The following is a 6,000-nucleotide window of genomic DNA, read 5'->3' as shown; positions in this document are numbered from 1 at the left end:
ACGTAAGATGGTGCAAGCACTTTCTGAAATAGTTCGGCAGTTTCTTACACGGTTAAACATAGACAATGTACACCTTCCATATGATCCAGCCATCTGCTCCTAGGTGTTTACCCAAGAGAAAAGAAAACTATATCATTACAAAAATTTGTACCTGACTGTTCACAGCAGTTTTATTTATAACAGTACAAAACTGGAAAAAAAATACATGTTCAGTTATCAACAGTGGTGTATATTCATAGAGTTGAATACTACTCCATGATAGAAAGGAATTAACTAAACACTGGGATACCACTATAATCATATTGCAATGGCTTATATCCAAAACACCGACAACTCTAAACATTAGCAAGGACGTGGAGCAACAAGGAACTCTCATTCATTGCTGGTGGGAATGCAAAATGGTACATCCTTCCAAAATAGAAGACAGTCTGGCAGTGTCTTGCAAAGCAAAATAGAGTCTTACCATAAAATCCAACCATCACACTCCTTGGTATTTACCAAAAGGAGTTGAATACTTATGTCCACACAAAAACCTGCACGTGATGGTTTACAGTAGCCTTAAAATTGCCAAAACTTGGAAGCAACTAAGATGTCTTTCAGTAGGTAAATGGATAAACTCTGGTACATCCAGACAATGGAATATTATTTGGCACTGAAAAGATCTATTAAGCCACAAAAAGACATAAGGGAAACTTAAATGCATACTACTAAATGAAAGAAGCCAGTCTGAAAAGGCTTATACTATATTATTCCAACTATATGACATTCTGGAAAAGGCAAAGCTATAGAGACAGTAAAAAGATCAGTGGTTGCCAGGGGTTCAGGGGGATGGAGGGATGAATATGTGAAGCACAGGGTATTTTCGAGAAAGCGAAACAATTCCATTATGACACTATAAAGGTGGATACATGACTGTGCATTTGTCAAAACGCTCAGAACTGTACAACGCGAAGAGTGAACCTTGATGCAAACCAGGGACTATAGTTAATAATGTATCAATATTGGTTCATCAATTGTACATCAAATGTACCATGCTAATGCAAGATGCTAATAATAAGAGAAACTGCAGACGTAGAAGAGAAGAGAGGGGTATATGGAAACTCTCTGTAGTTTCTGTTCAATTTTTCTGTAAAACCACAGCTTCCTCTAAAAAAAAAGTGTTAGTTAATAAAAATGAATGAAATATTGATACATACAAGTTGGATAAATGTCCAAATAATTATGCTGAGTAAAAGAAACCAGACAAAAGTTACATACTGTATGGATGATTCCGTTTATATAAAAATCCAGAAAATGCAAACTAATCTATAGTGATAGAAAGCAGATCAGAAAGCAGGGACAGGCATAGGCTGTGGCGGGTGAGGGTGAGGTGCAGGGAGGGGTAGGAGGGAGGGACTACGAAGGGGCAAGAGGACACTTTTGCAGGTGATGGACATGTTCATTGTTTTGATTGTGGTGATGCTTTCATGGATATATACACATGTTAAAACATCAAATCGTATACTTCAGAGTGCAGTTTATTGTATGTCAATTATCCCTCAATCAGTCTGTTTTTTAAAGGTCAAAGCCAAAAAGTAACCCAACCATTTACTAATTTTCATGACACTACAGTTGTTCATAGGCCAGTTTGAACACTGGTCCTGGCTGGACTCACTCAAGCATCTGTGGTCAAATGGCTGGCTGCCTGGGGACTGGCTAATCTAGAGGACCCTCGATGGGAAGACTCCAGAGTCCTTCCCATTATCTCCCACATCCTGCAGCAGACCAGCCTGGACCTAATCTACCCGTGATGGCAGTGATCTAGAAGAGGAGCACTTTTTAAAGCCTCTTTTTGTGTCAAGTTTCTTTTTGTGTCATTGGCCAAAGCAAGCCATACGTCTAAGTCCAGACTCCGTGTGTCAAGGGACTAAGGAATGATGGGGCAAAAGACCATTAAGGGATACAGGGATGCCATTAATTAGCTACTAATACAATTAATCTATCATGTACCTTAATGTTTTAATTTGTATTCTTTAATTCCTTCAGAAAGGTACTTTTTTTCAGTTACTTTTATGTGATGTTAATTTCTTATATATAATTTGCAATCCTTTTTAATCTTATTGAATGTAATTTAGCTACTGATTTTAAAGGTTTGCATTCATTCTTTATATGTAGAAATAGTAAGGTTTTGTCCTGACATCTGTCACATTTTCAAGTTGTTAACATTTCTTTTGCTATTTGTTTTGTTATACTTTGTTATAAAAATGTTTTAAAATAGTTTAACTTCCAGCAAAAACATGTTTAGATATTTTCCTTTGATTTCAATGATTATATAAATTGAACTTCCTTCTCTAGCTGGGACAAATCTATTTTAGTGTTTCCTTCTACTTAAAACTGTTTTACAGCTGAGGTAACAGAGGCTCAGAGAAAATTTTGTCCAAGATCAAACAGAGAGCAAGTAGTGGAGGCAAGCTTGAATCTCACTTCTTCTGACTTAAAATTTCACTCATGAAACTGTGTCAAGGTAAGAACATTTGGCTAAGTGATAAAAATCTACATTTTTGTGCAGAATGTACTTTCCACTTTTCTTTTTCCCCCCTCCCCTCTCCACCTCTTCCTTCTAATCCTCCTGCTCCCCCTCCTCCCCCCTTTTTTCATCCCCCCCTTTTTCTTCAGCATAGGGTTAGGTCTATCTATCTTTAAGTAACTACTTTTATTCATTTAATAATCTACCAGGCACTGAACTGGATGCTGGGAACTTAAAGATGACTATGCAGCAGATCCTACCCTTAGATCACAGAGGCTATAAACAGGTAAATGCAATATGGCAAATCTTTCTATTTTAAATGTTTACTAATCTGACAGGTTATATACTGTAAGTTATTTTGGTGGGTTTGCTGCTGAGTGGAAGTCTTTATGAGTGAATGGCTTTAAAATTCATTTAATGAATCCTAGTACATATATATTTTAAAATACATATATATAATATAAAAATACATTTTTTAATTGATTACTGCTTTCTATATGTTTGTTTCTGTTTAATTGCAGGATGTTTCTGGGTCCTGTGATAGCCTCCATTGTTCTGTTATCTGTTTTCTAGATAGTTCATTCTTCTTTGCTTTATTATTGTGATTGTGTAACTCACCTGGGATTTGAATTTCCTGAGAGATTATCTTCATTGTCTCTGATTCTTTGTTTTGATTATCAGAGTTAGCTCTTAAAGCTTCCTTAGTGTTCTTGTTCCTTATTCATGTTTAGAAGTTTTAACAGTCAGTGTGTTTGGCTTTCTACAATCAATATTTCCTTCTAAGTCACCTTGAAAGTAAGTAATACTGATACCTTGTATTTGTTGGGAATTCTTAACTTTGTGGCTATCTTTTCCGAATTGCCGCCAACTTCCTCTTCTCTCCAGTGTTTCCATACTTGTTCATTGAATCCATGTTTTCTTTCTGCTTTTTGAAGTTTGCTTTTCTTTTTCTCTCTTTAGTTTAAATCTTGAGTATGGGATATTTATGAATTTTGGATGGCTGATGTTAGGAGGAGTCACCTTAAACTGAACTTTAGCACCTGACTGGAAGTTCTAGGGAGACTCCAAACTCAGGGTTTCCTAACTTACATTTTTTCTAATGGACGAGTAATACATATTCATTACAGAAAAATCAGAAAAAGTTTAAAGAACAAAATGGGTATCACGCATAATCTTAGAACCCAGAGATAAACACTGTAAACACTTTTTCTAATAGGACTTTACAAATCTACATGAAAAAAATTTTTTTACATAATCAGGACAACTACTTTATAGCCTGCATTTTCCCCACTCAATGCAATAATGTGGGATTTCTTCCATGTCATTAAAAATCCTCGAAAATATGCTCAATGGCTAATATTCCATAACATGGATGTACAATAATTTACTTAGCTAGTCTTGAACATTTTGGTTGTTCCCAATATTTGTTGTAATAAATAACACTAATTAATAAGCCTATTATTCATAAACTTTTGTCCCTGTCCTGAATTATTTCCTTAAGATAGAGTTTTGGAAGTGGAATTGCTGAGTTGAAGGATATGAACATTTTCTCCCCTCTTTTTATTATGAAAGTCATATATGCTAAGGACAGATAACTCAGGGTAAGGTATAAGTCCAAGTATAGGTACAAGAAAAGCGTTAAGTCCAAGGATTCTCATCCTCATTCTCTTATTCTCAGCCTCCAGGCAACCACTAGCTGAAATTCAACATGCATGCACAAATGTGTGTGCTATTTCTTCCCACATGATTCTGATCATATTATACTTCCTCTCCTTATCCAATTGTCCAACATCACTTACTAAAAAATCTCTCTTTTCCTCACTGACTTCCTCACTTGTCATATTCTAAATTCCCTTCTGTATAGGGAGTAGGGGTCCATTTTTGATGACTCCAATCTGTTCAATTGATCTTTTGACTTATCCTTCTTCAGTAACAACTCTTCATTTTTCTGGAGTTTTTATTTTAAAATCCAGTAGAGCTAGCCCCATTTATTTATTTTTAGCCTCTGAAAATGTTAAATGCCAGATTACTTTCCAGAATTATTGTGTCAATTTACACTGGATCCTTATCAGTACTATAATCTTTTAGAAATTCTTTGCCAATGTGATTGAAAATGCTTATTTATTTCTCTAACGTTAGTGAGTTGATTTGTGTTAAATATGTTTACATTCTTTTTTCACGTTTCCTACTGACATTTTAAAATTGATATTATGAAATTTCATATATGTAAAAATATGTTGAACAATATATACGTATCTTTAATGTTAAAAACATAAGTTCTTCGGCGTGTTTATTACCAATGCATTTCCCAATTTGTCATAAGCTCTTCAATTAGTATGCTTTGTGATATAAAAAATTCAAAAATTTTATTCAGTCAATTCAATCTTCTTTTGTAATTGCTTTTATTGTTTAAATGATCCTCCCACCAGAGACCAGATGATTATTCCAGATTGTTTTTTAAAAGATTCTAGTTTGCATATTCTGGAAGTTCGAAGTATTATTGTTGTTATTGTATTTTATTTATAAATTTATTTATTTATTTTTGGTTATGTTGGGCCTTCATTGCTGTGCGTGGGCTTTCTCTGGTTGCGGTGAGCCGGGGTTGCTCTTCGTTGTGGTGCACGGGCTCCTCGTTGCGGTGTCTTCTCTTGTTGCAGAGCACGGGCTCTAGGGGGCTGGGCTTCAGTAGTTGTGGCACATGGGCTTAGTAGCTGTGGCTCACGGGCTCTAGAGCGCAGGCTCAGTAGTTGTGGCTCACGGGCTTAGTTGCTCCACGGCATGAGGGATCTTCCTGGACCAGGGCTCGAACACATGTCCCCTGCATTGGCGGGTGGATTCTTAACCACTGCACCATCAGGGAAGCCCCTGTTATTGTTATTTTTAATAAAATGTGGAGAGGTCAAAATGGGACATTTCTGTCATGAAATTGTATTGTTATGATGTAGAGTTTTCTTTGCATTTGTATGATTGAATACTTAGAACTTAAGTATTCATAATTAAAAGTTATTTTTATAATTTAAAATTATTGTAAAACTAGGGGTATTTTTGCATTTTGATTTTTATCCCCAAATAGTAACTGCATTTCAGTTAGCTCTGTTGTGAAAATTACCATTATGTGTTTGAGTGATGAAGCAATTTGAAGACATAAAAGTTAAATTCCTTTAATTAAAAAAAATATACAACATGCCTAATTAATAATGATGAGAGATGCCACTTACTGGATGCATTCAACGAGCTAGATATTGGGATTTACTCATTTTTAAAAATAACTTAGTGAAAATCAAATCGCTCATTCCTCTGTACCAATTACTGCTTCTAAGTAACTCTACAAAATAACAATAATATTAAGAATTCATATAACTTTCCTCATTTAAAAGAAAAAAATTCTTATTTGATCAAATGAGTCATAGAGGTGTTTATTATATGTGCCACTGATTAAATGGAAGCCATGAATCATTGCATTCTTTTAAGGTTTGATAATCTTCTAGGAAAGC

At 35.1% G+C, this 6,000-nt stretch overlaps 1 protein-coding gene across 6 annotated transcripts in view; it reads left to right on the top strand.

The window, feature by feature from the left end:
• Positions 1-2,224: 2,224 nt before the first annotated feature.
• SLC3A1 (solute carrier family 3 member 1) overlaps positions 2,225-6,000 on the top strand; it is a 36,686-nt gene continuing 32,910 nt past the window's right edge. For 2 of the 6 annotated variants that reach the window (XM_067703098.1, XM_067703100.1), the window contains exons 1-2: positions 2,234-2,503; positions 2,716-2,792. The gene's annotated coding sequence lies outside the window, so the exon portion shown is untranslated. Of the gene's footprint in view, positions 2,793-6,000 lie in introns of all 6 variants that reach the window. The other 4 variants (XM_067703099.1, XM_067703101.1, XM_067703103.1 and 1 more) reach the window with 3 other exon arrangements.

The sequence above is a fragment of the Pseudorca crassidens genome, chromosome 14 (assembly GCF_039906515.1).
Source record: "Pseudorca crassidens isolate mPseCra1 chromosome 14, mPseCra1.hap1, whole genome shotgun sequence".
Taxonomy (NCBI): Eukaryota; Metazoa; Chordata; class Mammalia; order Artiodactyla; family Delphinidae; genus Pseudorca; species Pseudorca crassidens.
Note: the sequence above shows the minus strand (reverse complement) of the source record. Positions and strands in the feature narration are given on the sequence as shown.